Here is a 25,439-nt window from a genome sequence, read left to right as displayed (position 1 = left end):
TCTTTCTTTCTTTCTTTCTTTCTTTCTTTCTTTCTTTCTTTCTTTCTTTCTTTCTTTCTTTCTTTCTTTCTTTCTTTCTTTCCAAAAACTAATTGGGGAGCTTAAGGAGTTTTCATGCTTCCAAAGTGGTATGATCTGGGGAGAGGTAGAGTCACTGCTTTCATGGTTTGCACTCTGGTCCTTACGTAGGAAGGGCTGCTGATTCCTTAGAATTGTAATTGGTACTGATCCTCAGGTTCTTTGTTCTTTTGTAACCTCAAATAATACTACCCCTAAAAACTTCCATTCTGTCTTGACCTAATGTGACCCTTCCTGCCCTTGAAATATGTCCCAGAAATAGAATACACAGTGAAGTTCTCAAAAATTATCTGGAGATAGCACAGGGATCCACTGTAGTGTCTTTCTGACCAGGTTCCAGGTTCCCTTAACATCTCTAACCTGAGTTCCCAAAGCTACTGCTACTTCTGATACCACCATCCTAGTTTCAAAACTGGTTTTCAATACACTCCCATATCATAGATTTCTCATTTTGAGCTTTTCAATTGTCTTGGGCTAGAAGAACTCTTAACTTTTTGTTTGTTCTGCCATTCTAGAATTCAATTTGAGATATTATTTTAAAGTTGTTTGGAGGAGAATGTTGAGATGTCTCTGATGAGTGCTTTCTCTACTCTTCCATCTTGGCTTTGCTTCATCAAACTGCATTTTATTGCCTAGAGGAAATAAGGAAGCATGGTGAGACTTAGATGTAAGATAAAATGAGGCTGTCATGTTCAATAAGCACTCTGTATGTCTGTCACAGAAACCTCAGAAAAACCTTACACATGAATGCATCTAATGTGCTGCTATCCACATAACTTGTAGAAGTCTCATGTTACTCTCACTATATGATGGGTCTTTTATTATCTCTCCTAGCTAAAATTTCCATTTGAAATAAATATGCTATTTTCTATTTTGAAATAATGGCCTTTATTTGGTAAATATGTATTTTCTTCATTATGAAAATACAGATCATTCTACTGATCTCATTATCTCTAAACTAGAATGAATATAAATTATGTGGAAGACATAAAAAATAGCTTAATAGCTCATTAAAATTGGCAGCCAGTAGATGGAAAATTCATAATTTGTGGAAGTTGAATATATAATTTACATAAAATTGATAAAAACTGAACTACTTGCATGAGTATTAAAAAGATATATTTTAAAATTTATTTTTTTCTCTTTAAGGTACCTAAAACATTTATGAAAATTCTTGCTTTTTTAAAAATACTTGCTCTTGGCAAAGAAAACCTAGTCATTTCTTTTACTATTCAAAAGTAAAATTAAAAGAAATCCAAATATAGTGGCATTTTCTCAAACTTCATCTGAAGGAATATAAGTCCATTAAAATAAGAAGTATTAATTTTTTCTTAATATCCCTAACACACAGAAGGTATATATTAAATATGCATGTATTGATTCTTCATCACCTCTCTGAAGCTTTAGATATTGTTAATAAACACTTGTCTGCAGTGTATTCTTTTATTCTGACCTTTTTTGATTCTGTTCTATTCTAGCTCTTTTCCTACTTATCAAATTATTTCTTCTTGTTCTCCTTTGTAGGAAATTCCTGTATTTTCTCCCCCATATATAAATATACTTTGTGTTTTTGTCCTGGACCCTCTTATTTTTTCTTTGAGTGAATTCATCAGTTCTTAACTATTACCACCACCCATATATTCTAAATCTGTATACCTTGCCCTCATCTCCATACTATGCTTTAGTCTCAAATCATAATTTACTTGTTGGATATTTCTACATGGATTTAACAAAGGTATTCCAAACACCTTGAATCCCAAACCAGAGCTCATTATGTTTCTCCACTAAATCTATTTTCTTTCTGACTTTCTAGCTTTGCTATTTTTCATGGAAAGAAACATCATCTTTACTGTTACCCATGTTTTTATCTTGAGCTACCTCAAGTTTTACCTTTATCTCCATTAATTCACCTTCATAATCGTAAATTTTACCATCACAATATAAATCTACTCGCAGAGCTATCATTATAGTTCAGTTCCTCATTACATCTCATAGAGACTATTTTAATAGTCCAGGTTGTTTTCCCACTATATCTAGGATACTAGCCTCTCCAACTTTCCATCTATACTCCTGCTAAAATTACATTCTTAAATCGTAGATCTGTTCGCCTACCCTGCTGAAAAAATTTTAGTTATCTCTTTGGATAAAATACAAACTTTTTGGTCTGGCATTTAAAATCTTTCACAGTTGGACTCCAAACTCTTTGCAGAAGAATTTTGTATGATTTCTAGTCAACCTGCCTATACTTTAATCAAAACAAACCATTTTTTCTTTGTATAAAACATTCCATTTACTGTGTGTTGAATGAGTTTCTTCTTCACTTCTTAGAATCAGAATCTCTTATTCCTTTAAAGCTTGTCAATTGATTCCTCTTATATCAGAGTTTTTCTGATTAGAATATCAACTCAAAATTGTTTTGAATTTGAATTTGAAAGCGTCAGCACTGAAACAATTGTGTCAACATCAATAGCAGAAGTACTGGGAGCTTTCATTGCTCATAGACGATAAGGGAATTGAATAGCTAGTTGGAATAAAAAAAAAAAACATAACAGGAGATCCTGTACTAGCATTAGATACCAGGCAAAGAAATTTGAGGATGAGAAAGGGAGAGGCAAGAGGGGAACAAAGGGGAGAGGAAGGATAGGGAAGGAGAGAAGAAAAAGAATGAGAAAAGGGAGAGAGAGAAGGGAAGAGAAAGAGCAGAAGGAAGAAAGGTTGAAGGAGGAAGGGGAGGGTAGAAAGAAGGATTTGGAAAAAGAGGAAAAGGAGGAGAAATAGTAGGGGGAGGAGTTACTCCAGGAGGAGTGGAGACAAGGGCAGAAGGAAGGGGTGTTGGGGAGGGAAGCAGGAGAGATGCCATGTTGAAAGTCAGATCTCCTTCAGAAGGCTATGAAGTAGGAGCTTGGGCAAGGGGAAAGAGGAGGTTCAACTGAAAATTTGGGGGAGGAGAGGGGCGTGGAGATTGACTTAGTAGAACTATCAGAAAATAACCTCACACCAATCAATAAAAAAGTTCCTTGGGATTATCTGCTCCTATAGTCATCTTTAAGTCCTTTAATACTTTATAGTCAAGTGAAACATACCCAGGCCATGAGAAAACCCATTTTGACCAAGATTTACTGAAATACATGGTTTCCTTCCTCATCATACACAATGCTATGGGAATATTTTGAAACTCTCATAATTCAATATTTTATACAATGAGCTTTCTTTTAGGATCCATTTAGAAATCTTCAGGGTTCCTGGAGCATTTCCCATTTTCTTGACATAGGGAACATCCCATATGCCTGAACTTTAAAACTTAACTTTAGAGGAGAGTCAAGATGGTGGCATAGAGGCAGCGAAAGTTCAGAACCTCTGAAAACCCTCCCTCACCAATTATAAACCAAATGATCCTAGGGGACTAAAAACCAAACATAACAACAGAACAGAGCCAAGGAACCCTCCTGCTGGACTCAACTTAAAAGGTACACCCCCAAAAATCTGAATTGGAGAACACTTTGGTTTAAGGGGAAGGAAGAAGGAAGAAGGAAGCTCCCAGGACCTCTTCCCCACCTAGAGTGCTAAGCATCCAGCAGTGGTTGGAATCTCTCGGCAGGCAAGGGTGCTATTCTGAAGGGAGTACCTTGTGGGCAAAGCTGTGGCAGGCTCAGGGCTCTGAACACAGGCAGTGGGGAAGCAGTTGGAGAAGAAGCTCAGAGCAGGCAGCCTAGTTGCAGCCTAGAAACTCCATATTGACCCCCCCATCCTGAGGTTTTGGCCTCAGAGCACATCCAGCTTTGCAAGTTCAACCCATCTGGGCTTAATATTATTAAGTCTTTAGAGGGCAGGGAAGCTCAAGCTCCAACACCACTTCCCCACAGAATGGCCTGAGAGCCTTGCTAAGCTCCAAGAGTGAAGGCTGAAAGAAAAGCTCCAAACCACAGATCCAACACATTATGAGAGGAGCAACAATGCAGGCAATTACAGGGGAAAAAGAAGGGGGAAAATATGAGCAAACAAGATGAAAAGAAATAGAATTTACAACCAACAGCTTCTATCCAGGCAATGAACAACGAGCAAATGTAACAGAGGAGGATCAAGGAAGACCAAGCAAAAACACAGAAACTCCAGCAAATTGGACACGGGCTTTGGAAGAATTCAAAATACAATTCAAAACAATTAAGAGAGGCTGAAGACAAATGGGAAAAGAACTTAAAAAGCAAGATAAGTCATCTGGAAACAGAAAATAGTGCCCCAAAAGCCAAAATTAATCAGCTTGAAAATGAGGCAAAGGAGATGAAAGATCAGAAGAATAACCAAAAAGCCAGGGATGAAATTCAGTCTTTAAAAACCAGAATACAACAACTAGAAGCAAGTGACTTCACAAGGCAGCAGGAAACCAAAACAAAATCAAAAGAATGAAAAAATGGATTAAAATATGAAGTATCTCATTCACAAAACAGAAGATTTAGAAAATCATTCCAGGAGAGACAACTTAAGAATCATTAGTCTACCAGAAGACCATGACCAAAGAAAAAGCCTGTACATCATCCTGGCATCCTAGAGTGCCCTGGCACTCTAGAACAAGAGGAAAAAGTGGAGATTAAAAGAATCCACAGATCACCTCCTGCATTTAATTCCCAACTGACAACACCCAGGAATGTTGTAGCTAAATTCAAGAACTATCAGACTAAGGAAAAAATATACAATCTGCTAAGAAGAAGTCATTCAGATACCGTGGAACTACAGTGAGGATAATACAGGATCTGGCTGCATCTACACTGAAGGACCAAAAGGCATGGAATATGATATTCCAGAAAGCAAAGGTCTACAACCAAGAATCAACTACCTAGCAAAACTGACTATATTCTTACAGGGGGAAGTATAGTCATTTAATAAAAGAAGAATTCCAAGCAATTGTAAAGAAAAGACCAGACCTGAAGAGAAAAAATGATGTTCAAATGCAGAATCCAAGGGAATCATCAAAAGGTAATTAAGAGAGGGGGGGGGGGAAATAAAAACAAAACAAAACAAACAAAAACCCCCCAACTTTTTTCTTAAGAGACCCAATAAGTTAAAATGATATGTATCGCTATAAGAAAAGAGGACATTGGTAACTATTAAAAATTGTTATTATCACCTGGGTAGCTAGAAGAATTATACTTAGAGGGAATAGTGACAAGCTGTATAGGATGAAATGCCAAGAAATAAATATGTATATAGATATATGTGGCATAAATATATAAGTATACATATACAACTAGAGTTAAAAAAAGAGGTTAATACTAATAGAAATGGGAAAAGAAACAAAATGGGGCAAATTTATATGTCCCAAAGAAGCACATGGTGGAAGGGGGGAGAATATAAAAAAACTGGAAGGGTAAAGAAGTTGGAGATAGGAAATACTCAGTTCTTACGTGCACTGAAATTGACTCAAAGAGGGAAGAACAAATAAATAAATTGGGCCAGAGAATTGATTTGAGCCCTATAGGGAAGTAGAAGGGTAACAAACTGGTGGGGAGGGAAGCAATACTAGGGAGGGAGAGAGTGGGGGGTTGGTTTAAAGAGATTGTAAAGAAAATAAGAGAGGAATAAGAAAGGAGTGGGGTAGAAAGTAAAATAGAAGTGGGAATTAGGGGAAACAATTAAAAACAAAACACTGGTATAGACAGAAATAGTGAAAAAAGAAAGGACAGGACTTGGAGTGGAAATCAAAATGCTAGGAAATACACAGCTGATAATCATAACTCTGAATGTGAATGGAATAAACTCACCCATAAAATGTAAGCAAATAGCAGAGTGTATTAGAAACCAAAACCCTACCATATGCTGTCTACAAGAAACACACATGAGGAAGGTAGACACTGTCGAATGGAAAAAACTAAGAATTATTATATAGTTGAAATCAGTTTTTAATCAAGGGCAAAAAGGGGTTCAGTGCTCATAGGCCTCAACAACAGAGCTGCATGCCACACACGACTGCACAGAGTCCAAAGATTGAACTCTGGATGCTCTGGTCACTGACACCTGGGAGTGCCAACATGCTATATGATGATTCCAGGGAACAAAAGAATTTGGGGAACCTATATACCATTTGGGGAATCCAGGGGCAGGGAAAGATGATTGGCATCATTATAGCTACAAAGGAAATGGGAGTGTTCAAACTGCATTGACAGGATACAATCAAGCTTGGGAAAGGAATCATAGCTAGAGGCTAGGTTATAAGAAAAAGGGCTACTTACAATGGATACTAAAGAAAGGTCCTGCCCAGGTATGGATCTTCTTGGGAAAGGGTCTGATACAATAGGGGAGACTACCAAAAACAAAGAGGGTTCTTAGCATATGCTTAGTCTCACCCAACTACGATTGTCATTCCCATGAGGGTCTTTCACTCAGTCTGAAATTGCCAGCCTGGGATTCCCTTCAGGGTAGATTCCCATGGGAAAAGGGAACAAGTAGAACTTTGGGGTCTCCAACCTATGAGCTAGTTCTGAAACTTGGGGTTCATCAGATCCCACTAGGCCACAAGTTTGGGCTTACTAGATTCCATGTCAACAACACACCTAGAGTAAAAGTAAGAAGATGGAGCCAAATCTATTGGGCATCAACTAATAAAAAGAAGGCAGGAATCACAGTCATGATATCTGAAAAAGACAAAGTAAAAATAGACACAGTAAAAAGAAATAGGGAAGGTAATTATATCCTGATAAAAAGCAGTATAGACAATGAGGAAATATCAGTATTCAACATTTATGCACCAAATGGCATAGCATCCAAATTTCTAAAGGAGAAAGTTGTGGAGCTCAAGGATGCAATAGATAGAAAAACTATACTATTGAGAGAACTGAACCTTCCTCTTTCAGAACTAGACAAATTAAACAAAAAAAATAAGAAAGAGGTGTCAGAAGTGAATGAAATCTTAGAAAAATTAGAGTTAGTAGATATATGGAGAAAATAAATAGGGACAAAAAAGAATAAATCTTCAAACAAGTACAAAAGAGAAGAAATAATAAATGCAACCTTCACATATCACAATTCAATGAAAATAATAATTAGTAAGGGATGGAGAGACAAATAAAAATTAATTTGAAATTAAACAATAAGATTCTCCAAAATTGGTTAAAGAACAAATCATAGAAACAATGAATAATTTCATTGAAGAAAATGACAATGATGAGACATCCTTTCAAAATCTATGGGATTCAACCAAAGCAGTAATCAGGGGGAGATTTATATCCTTGTGTTCATATATTAACAAATTAGGGAGGGAAGAGGTCAATAAATTGGGCATGCAACTTAAAAAAACTAGAAAGTGAAAAAATTAAAAATCCTCAGATGAAGACTAAATTAGAAATCCTAAAAATCAAAGGAGAAATTAATAAAATTGAAAGTCAAAGCGTATTGATTTAATAAATAAGACCAGAAGCTGGTACTTAGAAGCTGGTCAATCTAATTAAAAAAAAAGTAAGAAGAAAACCAAATTGACAGTATCTAATATGAAAAGGGAGATCTCAGCTCTAATGAAGAGGAAATTAAGACAATCATTAAAAACTATTATGCCCAATTGTATGGCAATAAATATGGCAATCTAAGTGATATGAATGAATATTTACAAAAATATAAATTGCCTAGACTAACAGGGGAAGAAATCGAATACCTCAACAACCCTATATCAGAAAAAAAAAATTGAACAAGTCATCAAAGAACTCTCTAAGAAAAAGTCCCCAGGAGCAGATGGATTCACAAATGAATTTTATTAAACAGTCAAAGAACAACTAATCCCAATATTACTTAAAACTATTTGACAGAATAGGCAAAGAAGGAGTTCTTCCAAATTCCTTTTATGACACAAATATGGTACTGATTCCAAAGCCAGGCAGGTCAAAAACAGAGAAAGAAAACTATAGACCAATCTCCTTAATGAACATAGATGCAAAAATCTTAAATAAGATACTAGCAAAAAGACACCAGCAAGTTATTACAAGAGTTATTCATTATAACCAGGTAGGATTTATACCAGGAATACAAGGATAGTTCAATATTAGGAAAACCATCCACATCATTGACTATATTAATAAACAGATCAACAAAAATCACATGATTATCTCAATAGATGCAGAAAAAGCCTTTGACAAAATACAATAATCCTTCCTATTGAAAACACTAGAAAGTATAAGAATAAAAAGGGCCTTTCCTAATCATAATAAACAGTATATATCTAAAGCCATCAACTTACATCATGTGCAATAGGGATAAACTAGAAGACTTCCCAATAAGATGAGGAGTGAAACAGGGATGCCCATTATCACCTCTATTATTTAACATTGTACTAGAAACACTAGCAGTAGCAATTAGATTAGGAAACGAAATTGAAAGAATTAAAATAAGCAATGAGGAGACCAAGCTATCACTCTTTGCAGTTGACATGATGGTCTACTTAAAGAATTCTAGAGAATCAACTAAAAAGCTAATTGAAATAATCAACAACTTTAGCAAAGTTGCAGGATACAAATTAGACACACATAAGTCATCAACATTTCTATATATCTCCAACACATGTCAGCAACGAGAATTAGAAAGAGAAATTCCATTTAAAATCACCCTAGACAATAGAAAATACTTAGGAATCTATCTGCTGAGACAAACACAGGAACTATATGAACATAACTACAAAACACTCTCCATACAATTAAAACTAGATCTAAACAATTAGAAAAAACATTGATTGCTCATGGGTAGGAGGAGCTAATATAATAAAAAAAACACAATCCTACCCAAATTAATTTACTTATTTAGTGCCATACCCATTGAACTACCAAAAAACACTGAATTAGAAAAAAAAAACATAACAAAGTTCATTTGGATGAACAAAAGATCAAGGATATCCAGGGAAATAATGAAAAAAAATGTGAAGTAAGGTGGCCTGGCAGTCCCATATCTCAAACTATACTATAAAGCAATGGTCATCAAAACAATATGGTACAGGCTAAGAGACAGAAAAGGGGGTCAGTGGCTTAGAGTTGGGGTGAGTGACCTCAGTAAGACCATCTATGATAAGCCCAAAGATCCCAGCTTTTGGGACAAAAATCCACTATTTGATAAAAACTCCTGGGAAAATTGGAAGATAGTATGAGACAGATTAGGTTTAGATCAACATCTCACAGCCTACACCAAGATAAACTCAGAATGGGTGAAAGACTTGAATATAAAGAAGGAAACTATAAGTAAATTAGGTGAACACAGAATAGTATACATGTCAGATCTTTAGGAAAGGGAAAGATTTTAAAACCAAACAAGAGTTAGAAAAAATCACAAAATGTAAAATCAAAAGTTTTGATAACATCAAATTAAAAAGTTTTTATACAAACAAAACCAATACAACCGAAATTAGAAGGGAAGCAACAAATTGGGAAACATTTTTCATAAGAAAAGCCTCTGACAAAGGTCTAATTACTCAAATTTTTAAAGAACTAAATCAATTGTACAAAAAATCAAGCCATTCTCCAATTGATAAATGGGCCAGAGACATGAATAGGCAATTTTCAGTTAATGAAATCAAAACTATTAATAAGCACATGAAAAAAGTGCTCTAAATCTCTTATAATCAGAGAGATGCAAATCAAAACAATTCTGAGGTACCACCTCACACCTAGAAGATTGGGTAACATGACAGCAAAGGAAAATAATGAATGCTGGAGGGGATGTAGCAAAGTTGGGACATTAATGCATTGCTGGTGGAGTTGTGAATTGATTCAACCATTCTGGAGGGCAATTTGGAACTATGCCCAAAGGACACTAAAAGACTGTCTGCCCTTTGATCCAGCCTTAGCACTGCTGGGTTTGTACCCAAAGAGATAATAGGAAAAAAGACCTGTACAAGAATATTCATTGTTGTGCTCTTTGTGGTGGCAAAAAAATGGGAAAAGAGGAAATGCCTTTCAATTGGGGAATGGCTGAACAAATTGTGGCATATATTGGTGATGGAATATTATTGTGCTCAAAGGAATAATAAACTGGAGGGATTCCATGGGGACTGGAACAACCTCCAGGAACTGATGCAGAGTAAAAGCAGTAGAACCAGGAGAACATTGTACACAGAGACTGATACACTGTGGTACAATCGAATGTAATGGACTTCTCCATTAGTGGCAATGCAGTTATCCTGAACAACCTGGAGGATCTATGATGAAGAACACTATCCACATTCAGAGGAAAAACTGTTAGTAAAAACACTGAGGAAAAACAACTGCTTGATTACATGGGTCAAGTGGGATGTAGACTCTAAACAAATATCCTAGTGCAAAGATTAACAACATGGAAATAGGTTGTAATCAAGAACACATGAAATACCCACTGGAATTGCGTCGTGGGGGCAAGGGAGGTAGGAAAGAATATGATTCTTGTAACCAAGGAATAACGTTCTAAATTGACTAAATAAATAAAAAAAACTAAAAATTAAAAAAAATAAAGAACTAATAACTGGAAATAAGCAAGATATTGTTTTATATACATATATGTTTTTGTCAAATCATGCCTTGCCTAGTGGGAAAGGAGAGGAAAGGAGTATTTAAATGTACCAAACAGCAAATAAAAATTTAAAAATAAAAATAACAAAAAAATATTAAAACACAAAAACAAAATAAAACAACTTTAAATTTATTTCTAAAGAGGTCCTGCTTTAAAAATCTACCTTAAACTTCCTTCTCAAGCTACCATGTGGTTTCCATAAATGACTCTAAACATTGGTTAATTTATAGTGAAAATGGAAATAAAAAGTAAAACCATCATTTCTCCACTCAAATCATGGTGATCCCTCATTCTCTGGAGCTGAGCTACAAAGTTTTCCACTTCTTTACTCTCACAGGCTAGTAATATAATTTAAAGGATAAGATTTTACACCCTTTAAAGGGCTTCCTCAAATCTCTGGAACCTGGAACATCAGAAAAAAAAATTAATCTGTTTTATAGTAATCTATTTTTGTGGGAAAAAAAACAGAGGAAGAAGAAAAGAAGGAAAGAGGAGGCCTGTCATCAACTTCATGGCCAGCCAAATTGTCACAAATAAAAATTAATTTGGAGGCTAAGTACTATATTTATAAGCATAAAAAAAGGCAGTCCTCCATTGAAACTGACCTCCAAGCCCCTCCTTGTCAGAGATTGCCAGATAATATAAGAGACAGCAAGCCCAGAGATTATAGTTGCTTGAGAGAGAGAGAGAGAGAGAGAGAGAGAGAGTGAGAGAGAGAGAGAGAGAGAGAGATCTCCTCTTGCACTGACTCTGGGATGCCAGCAGATGCCATGGGACCCTGTTGTCAGGCCATCAGGTCATCAGACATGATATATGACTTTGTAGCTCCTATGTTCCACCACTATGATGCATAGGATAAATGTCCCATAAATAATTTACTTCACACAGATCCACGGGATGTCCATCAATTGGAGAATTGCCGATCAAGTTGTGGTTCTACTTAGAAAGGATTATAGGACATAAGAATTGATGAACAAGGCAATTACAAAAAGAAAAATCTGGAAAGAGTTATACAAAGTGATGCAAAGTCAATTGAGTAGAACCAGGAAAACATTATACATACTAACAGCAGTAATGTATAATGATCAACTATGAATGGCAACTATTATTAGCAATGCAAGGGTCTAAGAGAATTCCAAGGTATATATGATGAAAAAGGCTATTTACTCAGACAGAAGGAACTGATAGAGTGTGAATTCATAATTAAGTATACCATTTTTCATTTTATTCATTTTATCAGTCTTCTTTTCTGTATAAATAGTGTGTCTTCTTTCATAACATGATGGACATGGAAATATGTATTTCATGGAAACCAATGTATAACCTATATCAAATTACCTGCCATCTTAGGGAGGGAGAGAACATTGACTGCAAAATGTCAGAAAATGGTTATTAAAATTGTATCTACATGTATTTGGGGAAAATATAATTAAAAAGGAAAGAGAATTAATAGCTTCACATAGATGCAAAAATACTAAAGAAAATAATTGCTAAAAATAGAATTGGCCAAATGTTAAAAGAAGGAAAACATTTCATTGAAACAAATGCTTCATTAAGTCTTAGAATTTGTCAAATGAGAGCTAATGCCTCCAAGATTCATAAAAATGTTTCTATCTTTGAAGCACTTCTATGGATTTGAAAGAAGTTTTCTGAAACACCTGTTGCCCAACCTCTTGCTCGGATTGATTTGTGATTTGTTGAAGTGGAAAACAGTAGGAAAATTGCTATTAAGGTAGCAGGTCTAACATTTCTCGTTTTCCATTAGCCACAGTTTCTCTATGAATTAAATGAGTATCTAAAACTTTCTAAGATTTTTTTTCATTCTATGTATTCAGTCACTATAGCAAATAAACTCAATGAAGGGAGGAATCTTACTCTCTACTCCATTATTTATTAGGTGTTCAAAAATATTCTTTGATAAAAATTCAATCAATTTATAAGCAAAACCATTATGTAGAGCACACTAAAAAATGTACTTATTAACTGACAAAATATTAGCTATATATTTTAAAAAGCAAGCAATTAAATTATTATTGAATGTTTCTTTTAAAAATCAGAATTATGACATATATACTGTATGTGATTTTTATCTATCTTTTTGTGTGTACATATATTCTTTAATGCATATGGGTAAATTGGTAATAATTTTTTATGTTTTTTAGGGGGACAGTGGCCATAACATGATTTAAATGAAAGGAGACCAATCTAGTGTATAAAATCTCTTTTCCCATGAAGATCAGCAATTTCCCTCCATAACTTGTATTCTTAGTGAATTGCTTGTAGATATTTATAAAATAAAGGTTGTACCCAGGGTCCCAAAGCCAATATTCGTCAGACACATGAATTGACTCCAAGGCTAGTTTACTATATTTACTACACTAAGCTTCTTTTGAATAATATCTGAGAGAGTATGTGTGTGTGTAAATAGAAACAAAGATGTGCACGCGCATGCACTAAGGTTCATGTCTTGTCCTTGATATGTGGTGACTAAAGGCAACTTAACTTAAAAATATATATATTTTAATGGTTTTAATCATCCACCTTCTCACCCTCCTACTTGACTTCATCTCCAATTAAGAATACAAGGGAAATTAAACCTGTTGCAATCATGTATAGTAAATTAGATCAAATTTTCACATTGGCTATGTTCAAAATAGATTTGTTTCATTTGCATTCTGAGTCTCATTCTTTCTCTCTCAGAAAGTGGAAAGCATGTTTTATCATCTGTGCTCTGGATCCCTGGTTGTTCCTTAAGAATTATATATATATATATATATATATATATATATATATATATATATATATATAATATTATATTAAGTATGAGAATAAACATCTAATTCCCACAGATCAATTCTCTAAGACTAGGAACATATTTGTACTTTTCCCTTTTCCTTTCACCAAGTTCTGGTGTTAAGAGAGTTTTTATTAATTTCTACTTTTTATATAGAAGAGGAAAAGGAGTAATGCTTTTTTTTTTTTCAGTAAGACACCCCCTCCTGTGCTGCTTTGCAGTTGGTGACAGTTAGAAGGGTGTGTGGTTTATAAGTTGCAGACCCTTGGAAAGGGCTTTTTGTCTCTGGGTCTCTTGGGGAGAGGAATGTGTGTGGCCTGCTCTCTGGGACTGGGATGATAGAGAACTGAATTAAGCTCTTAATAGTCTTACTGATTATTGATCAACTTGGGTAGATAAGGTAGATAGTGGTTATATTATGTTAAATCTAAAATTATACCCCTAATAATAAAAATATTATATTTTATGAGGCTTATTAAGGATCATTAGAAATCAAGGAATAAAGAAGATACAAAATGAAAACCATGTGCCCATGGCTGATTAGCCAATTTAAAACCCCCTTGCTTTGCCTACCACTATACTTGCTACATCATTGCAAAGGAAGGAAGAGAGTGTGGGAGGCATTACTGCCAGTTAAATACCAATTGTGATCTTGTCAATGTGGAGACAGGTGAGATTATAGGGAATTCTGGGAAATACCAAGAATTTCTGGGGATTGAAGTCTAGGGTTCAAAATCTCCATTTATACAATTATCAGATAGAAAGAGTAGTGAGAGTAGGAGAGGGCTTTGGCCTAACAGAAGATACCACCCTCTGAGGCAGATAGATATAGGGTTTTCTAGAAAAATTTAGTCAGAATTGAGATCTGGGGTATAGCTACAAGCTATTGTAAGAGTACTTTCACTTTCCTCCTTCCTATTTCCTATCCATATTTCCTAATAATAAACTAAATGTTTTGTGTTTCATAAACTACACACTGGCTTTTGATTAAACTCCTGCCCCCCACCCCCCAAATTTAACCCTTCACACTGGTCATCCCAGAACCCATCATAGACAATAGATCTTGGAAAAGATCTCTTACTACCAACTATGTTTAACCATCAGAAATGTGTTTTTCCCCATTTTGTTTTTCTTTTCTCACCCTCTCAGCCTAGAGTACCTAAATATGATCAAGCTTTATAATTTCTCACAAACCTTAGTTAGGACATAAAATACTTAATACTTTCCAGAGTCCATAAAGGCTCATCATCTGCTCTGTACACAAAAGGCATTGCATCTGTCATATGTTGATTTTTGATTGTAGGCAAGTCATTCATCTACTCAGTTCTTTACACTATTCTTTAAGATATTTGGCAGAGAAGTGGGAAAGAAGCTACTGATTTACACTGGTAGAGGGAGTTTCCTGAACAGGAGGATTCTTATACAAGTAAAACCACGTTTCCTCCATACTTTCCTATTTGCAAAGCCCTTTGTAGACTTAATTTCACTGGTATGTAGTTGTGTGTATATTTATGTATTTATTGTTTTCACTTTTGATTGAAAGTATTACTTTGTAGATATGAAACATAATTAATCTCTCTTAATGAGACTGAGTTACAGAGAATGTAACTTTATTTCTGCTTTCAATTAAACTGACAATAGGTGCCTAATCAAGAAATATATCTAGGTAAGCAGAACTAGAATTTGATAAGAAAGCAATTGCTTAAATGAAAACACAATATTCCCTCTGGCTAAATTAAAACAAGCTGACTTTGTGCAGGATGGTTTTGTCAATGTTTGTTTAAAAAAGACTATAAAATAATAACCATTTCACTTATTTTTACTGACATTAAGGAAATGTTTATCTGTGAAAAGAGGCGGATCGATGATACAATGGGAAGGAGAAATGACCAATTGGTAGACTGTATACTCAGTCAGTAACAGTGAAATGTTTATAGAGCTAGGGGATGACATATAACTTGTTGGGTGGGTGGACTTCCTCTGGAAGATTTATGAAAGAACATGGAAATAGGTTACCCACAATTAGAAAGTCCAAATGGATGGGTTATGATTTGTTAATTGTATAGAGGACACATATCAATTGGTTCTCATATCTATTAAATTATTTTTTAATTACTTACTCTTTCTTATACAGGTTCTTGGGTTGATGATCTTTTAGAGGAAAAGAGCCTGAGAAATATGTAGAAAAGCTGAAAGTAGTTGCATTTTTGGCCTGGGACATTTGCGTTTCATAGGATTAGACTTCCTAGGTTAAATTCACAATGACAATAACATGGTTACAAGGAAAAGTAAATCATTTTTCATTTTATTTGTTTATGCAAGTGCTAAAAATGTTAATAACATTAGCATAGTATAAAAGGATTAAGAAGATTAAATATCACAAATGTAAAAGTTTCAACAATAGCAATCTCTTCAAATGACATATATAAGCTCAGTCCATATAATCTCCACAATTATATGACCTTATAACTACTTAAAATATTTATTAAAATTGTTGGCTTCATTCACTTTTGATTAACATTAAATTTTAATTCAGTTAGCACTTTGAAAATATGCTGGGAACTTTTGGGAGCTAAGGATATAAAGCCAAATTAATACATTCCTGAAACCTTCCCATGTCTGCTCACAAAGAAAGAGAGATGGAGAGAGAGGGTGTGTGGTGGGAGAGAGAATTGTATTTTGTTTTAGAATTGATATGGATCCTCTAGAGATTTTGTAGAAAGAAGGTGACATGGTCAGATATATGCATTTGGAACATTATTTGGGAAATTTCTGGAGAATGAGTAATAAGTAGAAAATTTAGATACAGTGAGAGCAATGAGATAACTAATTAGGTATGTTGAGGGAGAAAGCTTGAATAGAGCTTCTGTTAATGGAGAGAAAAGTATAAAAAAGAGGGATATCATGAGGGTACAATTTTAAAAACTTTTGGAATATACTCATATGGAGAATGAAAACTAAAATTTTGAGGATGAATATAGGTTAAATCTGCCTATATGGGTGTCTTAATGTTTCTTTTAAGAGAAATAGGGTTTGGATTATACAAATTAAACTTGAGGAATGGAGTGAACAGTTAGATAGTTCTTGATAGGAGTGCTGGAGTCAGAAAGACCAGAGCTGAACCTTGACTCAGACATTTACTTGCTATGATATCATGGGCAAATCACATATTAACTGTATTTTGCTCATATGTTATTGTAGACATAATAATAGCATCTTCATAATAGGATTATTGTGAAGATTAAGTGAGATCTATTAATTTCATTGCAAACCCTTAAGTACTATGTAAATATTAATTATTTTTATCGCTATTTTCCCGTCAATCAATAAACATTTATTATTTATTTTTTGTCAGACATTTGTTGGTGTCCTTTTAAGGTGAAGAAGACTAATATAACATCACAATGCTGGGGCCAATGTAAAATGTGTCTGATTATGGCTGACTAGATTAATATCAGCTCAGAATGAACATAGGGAATACATATGTCTCAGAATTTACAAATCTGATGTTTCTTTTGAGCTACCATAATTCTGCTTTGTTCATTGAGCACAGGTCCTTCTTTGATATGTGCACACTTTGCTGAGCTATCCAATACCAGTGTCTTTCATGTCTCATGATTGATACCAAAGTTCTTCAGAAAAAAAAAAAACCTAGAGAATATCCTTAAATAGTTTCTTTTGAACTCCATGTGAATGTATGCCTTGTGTAAATTCTCTATAAATTAATCTCCTTCAATTGGCATTGAAACAATGTGGCTAGTCCATTGGACTTATGCTTTTTGCAGTAGAGTCTGAATGCTTGACAGTTTAGTTCAGGAAATATCCTGGAGAGATAGGCTGAACATCCACAGTGCCCTCAGGAGACCATCATCAATCAGTGCTGAAGCCCTTGACCACATACCTCAGCTTGAAGTAGCTTAACTTTCAACTGAAAAAGAGCTTTTGAATGCCAGTAGGCACTCTCATTTGGAAAAGTGCTTGGTGCTGGTTTCGTTCCAGCAGAGATTTTTAAGGTGGGGAGTCCACTTCTCATTCAAAAGTTGAATATTCCAGTTTATATGGCAAGAAAAGGTTATCACCCACCAGATAAAAGAATGACGCTATTTTCCACCTTTATAAAGGAAAAGGAAATAGGCTCCCTTGTGACAATCACAGAGGTGTATCTCTCTTAATAATTACTGACAAGATTCTTGCCAGTGTCCTCCTTATTTAGGGACTGATCCTCCACCTGGAAGATGGTCATCTGCTTGAGAATCACTTAGGCTACATAAAGGACCTGGACAATAGAGATAAGATTACAGGTTAGAATCTTTTACATTCCATGCAATTAAAACTAGACCTAAATAATTGGAAAAATGTTAATTTTTTTTTTTTTTTTTTTCGACTCTGAGGTAAACTTTATTTGGGGGCGGGCGGCAAGTCTGCAGCCGAGGCCCCCGCTGAGCACCCCCTACCCCCACAGGAAGCTCAGTCCAGGGGAGGCCAGGGCCAAGGCAGGGGGAGAGGAGGGGCACTTCACATTCCAGGCTGGAGGAGGGGGGTAGGAGTCCCCCCTACCCCCCTTGCCAGCAAGAGGCCATGACCCTCCCCAACCCCCAACAATTCCAATCTTGTATCCTGGTTAGAGGGGGCAGTCTCAGGGTGGGGAGGGGGGACTGGGGGGCCCACTGTGGGGCAAGTCCAAGGGAGGCTCACTCCTTATGGAGCTGGGGGAAGGGGAACTGGCCACCCTCACTCAGCCCAACTTGCTCATGGGTAGGATGAGCTAACATAATAAAAATGACAATTCTATCCAAATTAATGTACTTATTCAGTGCCATACCTATTAAACCGTCAAGAAACATTTTTCACCAAATTAGAAAAAAACAAAACTGTCACAAAATTCATTTGGAAGAACAAAAGATCAAGAATATCAAGGGAACTAATGAAAAAAAAGGTGAAGGATGGAGGGCCTAGCAGTACTGGTTCTTAAACTGTACTGTGAAGCTGTGATCATCAAAACAATATGGTACTGGCTAAGAGAAGGGAGGATCAATGGAATAGACTTGGAGTAAATGATCTCAGAAGATAGTGTATGAAAAAACAAAAATAGCAGCTTTTGGAACAAAAACCAGTATTTGACAAAAACTGCTTGGAAAATTATAAAACAGTATGGGAGATATTAGGTTTAGATCAATATCTCATACTCTATACCAAGATGAATTCAGAATGGGTGAATGACTTAAAGATAAAGAAGGAAACTATAAGTAAATTGGGTAAACACAGAATAGTATACCTGTCAGGTCTATGGGAAAGGAATGATTTTTAAGATTAAGCAAGAGATGGAGAACATTACTAAAATTAAATGAATAATTTTGATTAAATCCAATTAAAAAGTTTTTGTACAAACAAAGCCAATGTAACCAAAATTAGAAGAGAAGCAACAAATTGGGGGGGAGAGGAATCTTTATAACAAAAACCTCTGATAAAGGTCTAATGCCTCAAATTTATAAGGAATTAAATCAATTGTACAAGAAATCAAGCAATTCCCCAATTGATAAATGGGCAAGGGGCATGGATAGGCAATTTTCAGATAAAGAAATAAAAACCATAAATAAGCACATGGAAAAGTATACTAAATTCCAATCTCTTATAATTAGAGAAATGCAAATCAAAAAAATCCCATGGTACCACCTTATAACTGGCAGATTGGCCAGTATGACAGTAAAGGAAAGTAGAAAATATTGGAGGAAATGTGGCAAAATTGGGGCTCTAATTCATTGCTGTGAATTGATCCAACCATTCTGGAAGGCAATTTGGAACTATGCGCAAAGGGCCCTAAAAGTCTGCCTGCCCTTTGATCCAGCTATACCACTGCTGGGTTTGTACTTCAAAGAGATAATAGGGAGAAATAGTTGCACAAAAATATCTATAGCCACTCTTTGTAGTGGCAAAAAACTGGAATTTGAGGGAATGCCCTTGGATTGGGGAATGGCTGAACAAATTGTGGTATATGTTGGTGATGGAATAATTGTGCTCAAAGGAATAATGAACTGGAGGATTTCCATGGGACCTGGAATGACCTCCAGGAATTGATGCAGAGTGAGAGGAACAGAACCAGGAGAACATTGTACACAGAGACTGATACACTCTGTCACAATTGAATGTAATAGACTTCTCTACTAGAAGCAATGCAATGACCCAGGAAAATTCTGAGGAACTTGTGAGAACGAATGCTGTCCACTTGGAGAGAAAAATCTGTGGGAGTGGAAACGTAAAAGAAAAACATATTATTGATCACATAGTTTTATGGGTATATGATTGGGGATGTTGACTTTAATTGATTGATCTATTGCAAATATTTAGAAATAGGTTTTGAACAATAAAAAAGAATCTATTACACTCCCATTATGTGTCAACAAAAAATAACAGAAAAGAAATTGAAGAATGACTTAGAAAATATAAAGATCATAATGCTGATTTTTAGAAAATTCTAGGCAATTAGCAAAATTATTAATTGAAAAAATTAGAAGTTTCAATAAATTCAGGAGGCTATAAGCTTGACAGTTTTTAAAAATAGAATTTCTCTATAATAATAACAAAATCTAATAAGTATTTTAAGGATCATTCACATCATAAAGAATTACAAAATATATGTAATACTTGGCAGGCAATCTAATAAGCACACAATATACTTGGATAGACTGTATTAAAATATTCTTCTTAAAGAAATAAAGAATAATGGCTCTTTGGACCAATATCCAATATTTGTAGCTAGGTGGAACCAGTATAATAAAATTACACTATTATCAAATGTAATTTATAAAATCCTCACATAGAAATAGAACTACCAACTTGGTAAAATAATATAACACAATAATTTAGGGAAAAAATGTTGATTATCAATGGGGATAATATATTCAGAACCTAAAACCACATGAAGTAAAAAATGATGGAACTCAATAAAGAAGTTTTTGATAAACTATTAGATGTAAATTATTCAGAAAGATATCCTTATTTAACAAGAACTATTGGGAAATCTAGAGAACAATCTGACTGAAATTAGACTTAACATGTTTCAACATTTTCTATGATTGATTAAAAATTAATTCACAAACTGTATATATAAGACCATGTCATTAAAATGTAAAAGAATAAGATAATTTATCATAGCTATAGAAGGCATGTGAATTATTAGCCAAATATGTGACATAGATAAGTGAAAAAAATTTTTTTGATTACATGAATTTTAAATACTTCTCTTCCCCCAAAAAATTCTTACATTTTTTCTAAGAAGGAAATCAGTCCACTTCATGGAAAATCTTTGTATTAGTGTTCTTGGATAAGGATTTTATATACATCTGTATGAATATATAAGCATAAGCATATACATATGTGTATGTGCATACATGTGTATGTATGTATTCAACAGACATTGGTGAATGGTCAAAGAATATGAACAAACAATTATTAAAAGAAGAACTTAAAACTATGAATCACCAAAAAAAATTCCAAATGACTACAAGAAATTAAAATTAACAAATCATTATTTTTACTTTATACCTAGCAAAATGGCAAAGATGAGAAAATTTTGGAATTGCTAATGGTGAAAGCATGTAGAAAGTCAGTCACACTGTATTTATTGGAGGAGCTGTGAATTAAGACAAACATTTTGGAAATAAATTTGGAATTCTATTAATAGTGGGTAAAATGTCCAATTCTTTAAATCCAGAGGTTCTACTCTTGGTTCATACATAGCACATCAAAAGAAAATGCACATATACCCCCAAATATATAATAGTTCTTTTTCTATTGGTAAAAAAAACAGAGAAGGAAACAAAGTTAATCCTCATAAACTGGGGAACGACTTAGATTGGCAAATAATTGTAACAGAATATTATTATAATAATAAAAAGTATAATTACAATGAAATCAGAGAAGCATGGGAGAAATATGATACAAAATGAAGTGTATTGAAGAAAACAATATATATACATTGACTACAAAAAATTAAATGTAAATTAATAACAATGACCACCAAGAAATAAAATGAATTATTAAAATTACAAAAATAATCTTGATCATAATAGATAAGAGAAGAGAGACCTTTATGGGTATTAATTTTGCATATATTGTCATATTTTAAAAATATACTCATTGGTTTAGCTTAATTTTTGATATTCCTCCTTTTGAAAAATTCTTTGTTATGAGGAAGAGATGGAATGAGGGGCAGTGAAGATTAAGGGATATAAAAACAAAAGACATCAATAGAAATCATTACAGACGAACATGCCAGATATATAACATCTTGCTTTTAGGGAGTTATTATTAATGGGGTACAGGTAAGATGTTATCACCTTCCTTCATTTTTTTCCACCTTGCTTAGTTTCCTTTTAGTTCCAAGCAAGGTGGAAAAAAATGAAGGAAGTTAGAAGGCAAATAATATTTATTCAAAGCCAGCACTGTGACTAAAATTACTCAGTCCTTAATGGAAATCATTTGCTGATGGTGATTAAAATCCCACTAGCAAAAGTGATACTCTGAAGCCAAATGATGAATGAAGGGCAGGCCTATATTGGTTCTGTATTTATACCATTCGAACAGAGCCTGCAAGGAGAGTACAACTTCAGAATTTTGGCACAAGAACAAAAGGTTCATATAAGATGGTAACTTAAACTGGTGGAACATCAGAGTTTATTGAATAAAATAGCAGACTTTTAATATTGCTATAAAAGATCATATCGACCAAATCTAGATGTTTTACTTTTTAAAATTTCCTCTGAATACATTTCTTTTTTTAAAACTCTGAATAGGTGACCTAATTAAATATTTATACTATTGTAATGAATGTTTCTTTTGATTTAAAAGTACTGCACTTTTGAGCTTCAATATTTTTAATTTTCCATGCTGGAGGGTCAGTTTATATGCATTGCAATATAGTTTAATCAAGTGGCCCAATCTGTAGGGCTAATTTCAGAAAATAACTAGCATCTATAGAGAATATCTTCTAGATTCCTCTGACTTTCAGAAATACACATTATATTGATTTTTTAACCTACACTTACAAAGAGTTCTCTATGAGAAGAAAAGAGGTCACCATGTGGCGTCCTTACGTTTCCTGTGAATATCAGAATAAAAGTAACTAGTAGAGAAGCAATTTCATGGTGTGATGTACAGATTTCACCTAGTACGATCAAAGACATAAAGGATTGCAGTTTAGAATTATGAATCACCTAAGAAATAAAGATTTCCCCACAAATGTGCCTAATAATTTGGTTTCTTTATATTTCTATTTGCTTAGGGAATGTGTCCGTAGCTTACTGTGGTGTTTGATTATTCATTCTCTTGCCTTCTACTGAGTAAATACTATAATTATTATTTCTAAGCTTTATTGGTTACTGTTTTATATTTATAATAAGAATCAATGGTGCCCCTTTGCAGATAGCTTTTGTTTAAATGGGAAGTAGGCTGATAATCATTCAGTGATAAGGAGGAGTAGAAATGTATTCTCCTCATTCCTCCCACATACATACATATTGGGTTATCCCTAGATAGATATCCCTAGATCCCTAGAGTTCTGAGAGAGTGGTTTTAAAAAATTCTGAACCCATCACTGTGAAAGCAGGTTAGTATGAATGATGCAGCTCCTGGAAAAGAGGGGACTTGAGTGTCTATTATCTTCCAAAACAAAATATCATCTTCTCCAGGACAGTGAGGCTTCCTTTTCCTTTTTATATTTGGGAACTTGGCACAGCACCTAGAACATTAGGTGTTTTACAAATGCATGTTGTTGCTTGACTAATATGGAAAAAGGATTACACATAATCTGTGCCTCCTAGAGGAAGATGACAGTACAGAATCTGAGAGTGGTACTATTTGATGCATCATAAAGAAGCATTGGCTAATGAGGAATTAAGAATGGATCTGCAATTATGTCATGAGGAGCTCCAGGGTGAGGAAACTGCTAATTCAAGTCAATTATCTCTCCAACTTAATAGTCTTTGGGAAGTTTCCTAGGACATTAGAGAGTGAGATAATTTGTTAGGAATATACAGACAGTATATGGCTAAGATAGGGCTTCAACCTAGCCAAAGTGTGCTGGTAAATATTTAGGAAATATCTCTGGCAGAGATACTATCTATCTATCTATCTATCTATCTATCTATCTATCCACACAATAGTTTAATTTACATTATTAACATCATTTCCTTTACCTCTCTAGACCACTAGAAAATCAACAAAACAATAAATAAAACCCTGATTTATAGCATTTGATGATTTACAAGGTGCAAATTCTTACACCAAAGGTTGAAAACTAGATCTAACTATCTAGTAGTTCTCCAATATATCCCTACTCTGGTCTTTCTTGCTCCAAGGTAATCTCTTTGTGTATCTCAATGTTTCAAACTCACCCAAAACAAAATAGGTCACTTTGTGAGGTAATTCATAAATTCGAGTAAAATGACTGAGGAGCAAGGGTTAAAATGAGTCATGATATTATAAAGAATATTCTTTTTTTACCAGTTAGTGACTGGTTTCGATATACTAAAATATTTTATATGTTAAAATGTATATAATTTGGAAAGGGGAAAGGAAAGTAATACAGTGAAAAAACAGAACATATAAAATTATTAAATTTATTTAACAGAAAAGAGATGAAGGAAAGGAGAGTGGGAAAGGGTGAAATCTAAATCTTTTATCCACTAAATCAACATTATCTAATTCACACGAAACTAAAATCCAAGTTCCTAAGAGCCAATCCAACAGGGAATCAAAATTTCACAAACAGAGAGTCCTTGGTAAGTCAAATACTGAAGTCCCAGGTGTGATGGTCTCATTAAAGTCAGAATGTCAGCTCTCCAGTCACTGCCTAACAGAAGACCAAAGATAATCTCTCACCACAACCAGTAGATATTCAAAAGCCCAGTAGCTTGATGGATGGGTTTCAAGATGTCCCAACCACACACCTTTTCTCCTTCACCTCCCAGGTTCAGAGTGACAGTTGGGGAACTGTTCCTAGGATTTTTGACTCAATCAGGCTCAAGAAGATTCTGAGTCTCATGCCCTGTCAATCATTCTCTTGCACCCTTTAATTTCCCTCACTATAAATGTTTTATATGGCTTGTGGATACCCTTTATAAAATGTATCCACCTCCATGCCTATGGAAACAGCATGATGCTAGTGAATAGAAAAATGCTTTTGAAACCAATACTGATATTCAAGTTTTACTTTTGATATATGGGCTGTTGAGTAGTCACCTTAACTCTTAATCCTCTAGGCAGCTTTATAAACCTCTAAGTGGTAGAGAAGGTGCTAACTTGAATTGGTAGAAGTTTCCTTACCAAGACATTCTCTATTGCAATGAAAACACAGACTGACTCCATAACTTTCCATGCCAGTAGCTGATAGAAAAAAGTCCATTTTGAGTCCTCAATCACTGTCTACTTGAATTGCTCATATTTCCATACTTCTTTTAGATGTTAGATGATTCTATGTACTTAATTCTCATGCCTTTCTAATTTTTTTCTACCAACTAAGACGTTTTTGACCTCTATAGCCCACTTTGATTTCACTATACAGTCTTATATATGACTATAGGTTCTGATTTCCTGTATGGTGCCCACTTTTGAAAGAAGCATCCTCTCATCTGTATAATTCCAGCTAGCCAAATAATAATCCTGCATTCACAAGGCAGCTAGAAATGACATCTGCCTGGGAGGAGGAAGATATACTGATTTAGTGACATGTGCTATAACGGTGATAATATTGATGGCTTTCAAAGTCCTAAATTTTGATAGAGTTTACACTAGAATATTGGTTTTGAGGCAGAAATTTTACAGTATATGAGTAACAATAATTTTACTTTATAGGGTCTGAGGAAGTTTTTTAAAAACACCAGAACCTTGTGATGAGTTGGTTCTGTTTCATCTTTAACTGTTTTGTTGTATGAACATCGTGAACTAATTTTAATTGAATATATTGGTAGCATTTATTACAATAGCAAGCTTGTCTTGATGCTGAACATTTATGTACTCTGGTAATTCATCTCCTTAATGGGAGAAGCTAAAATGCATCTGA

The 25,439-nt window shown here is 34.5% G+C and overlaps 1 long non-coding RNA gene across 2 annotated transcripts; it reads right to left on the bottom strand.

Moving 5' to 3' along the window:
- Positions 1–23: 23 nt before the first annotated feature.
- On the bottom strand, positions 24–24,373 carry LOC103105013 (uncharacterized). 2 transcript variants are annotated; one of them, XR_008911262.1, is made up of 4 exons: positions 22,426–22,662; positions 17,283–17,657; positions 15,502–15,626; positions 24–710 (listed from the first exon to the last, which is right to left on the bottom strand). It is a non-coding gene; the product is annotated as an uncharacterized LOC103105013 (long non-coding RNA). The 2 variants fall into 2 exon arrangements; XR_008911263.1 differs by lacking the exon at positions 22,426–22,662 and adding an exon at positions 24,260–24,373 and having other exon boundaries at positions 25–710.
- Between the last annotated feature and the right edge of the window lie 1,066 nt (positions 24,374–25,439).

The sequence above is a fragment of the Monodelphis domestica genome, chromosome 4 (assembly GCF_027887165.1).
Source record: "Monodelphis domestica isolate mMonDom1 chromosome 4, mMonDom1.pri, whole genome shotgun sequence".
In the NCBI taxonomy this organism is placed as follows: Eukaryota; Metazoa; Chordata; class Mammalia; order Didelphimorphia; family Didelphidae; genus Monodelphis; species Monodelphis domestica.
The sequence above is the reverse complement of the archived record's forward strand: the minus strand, read 5'-3'. Positions and strand labels throughout refer to the sequence as shown.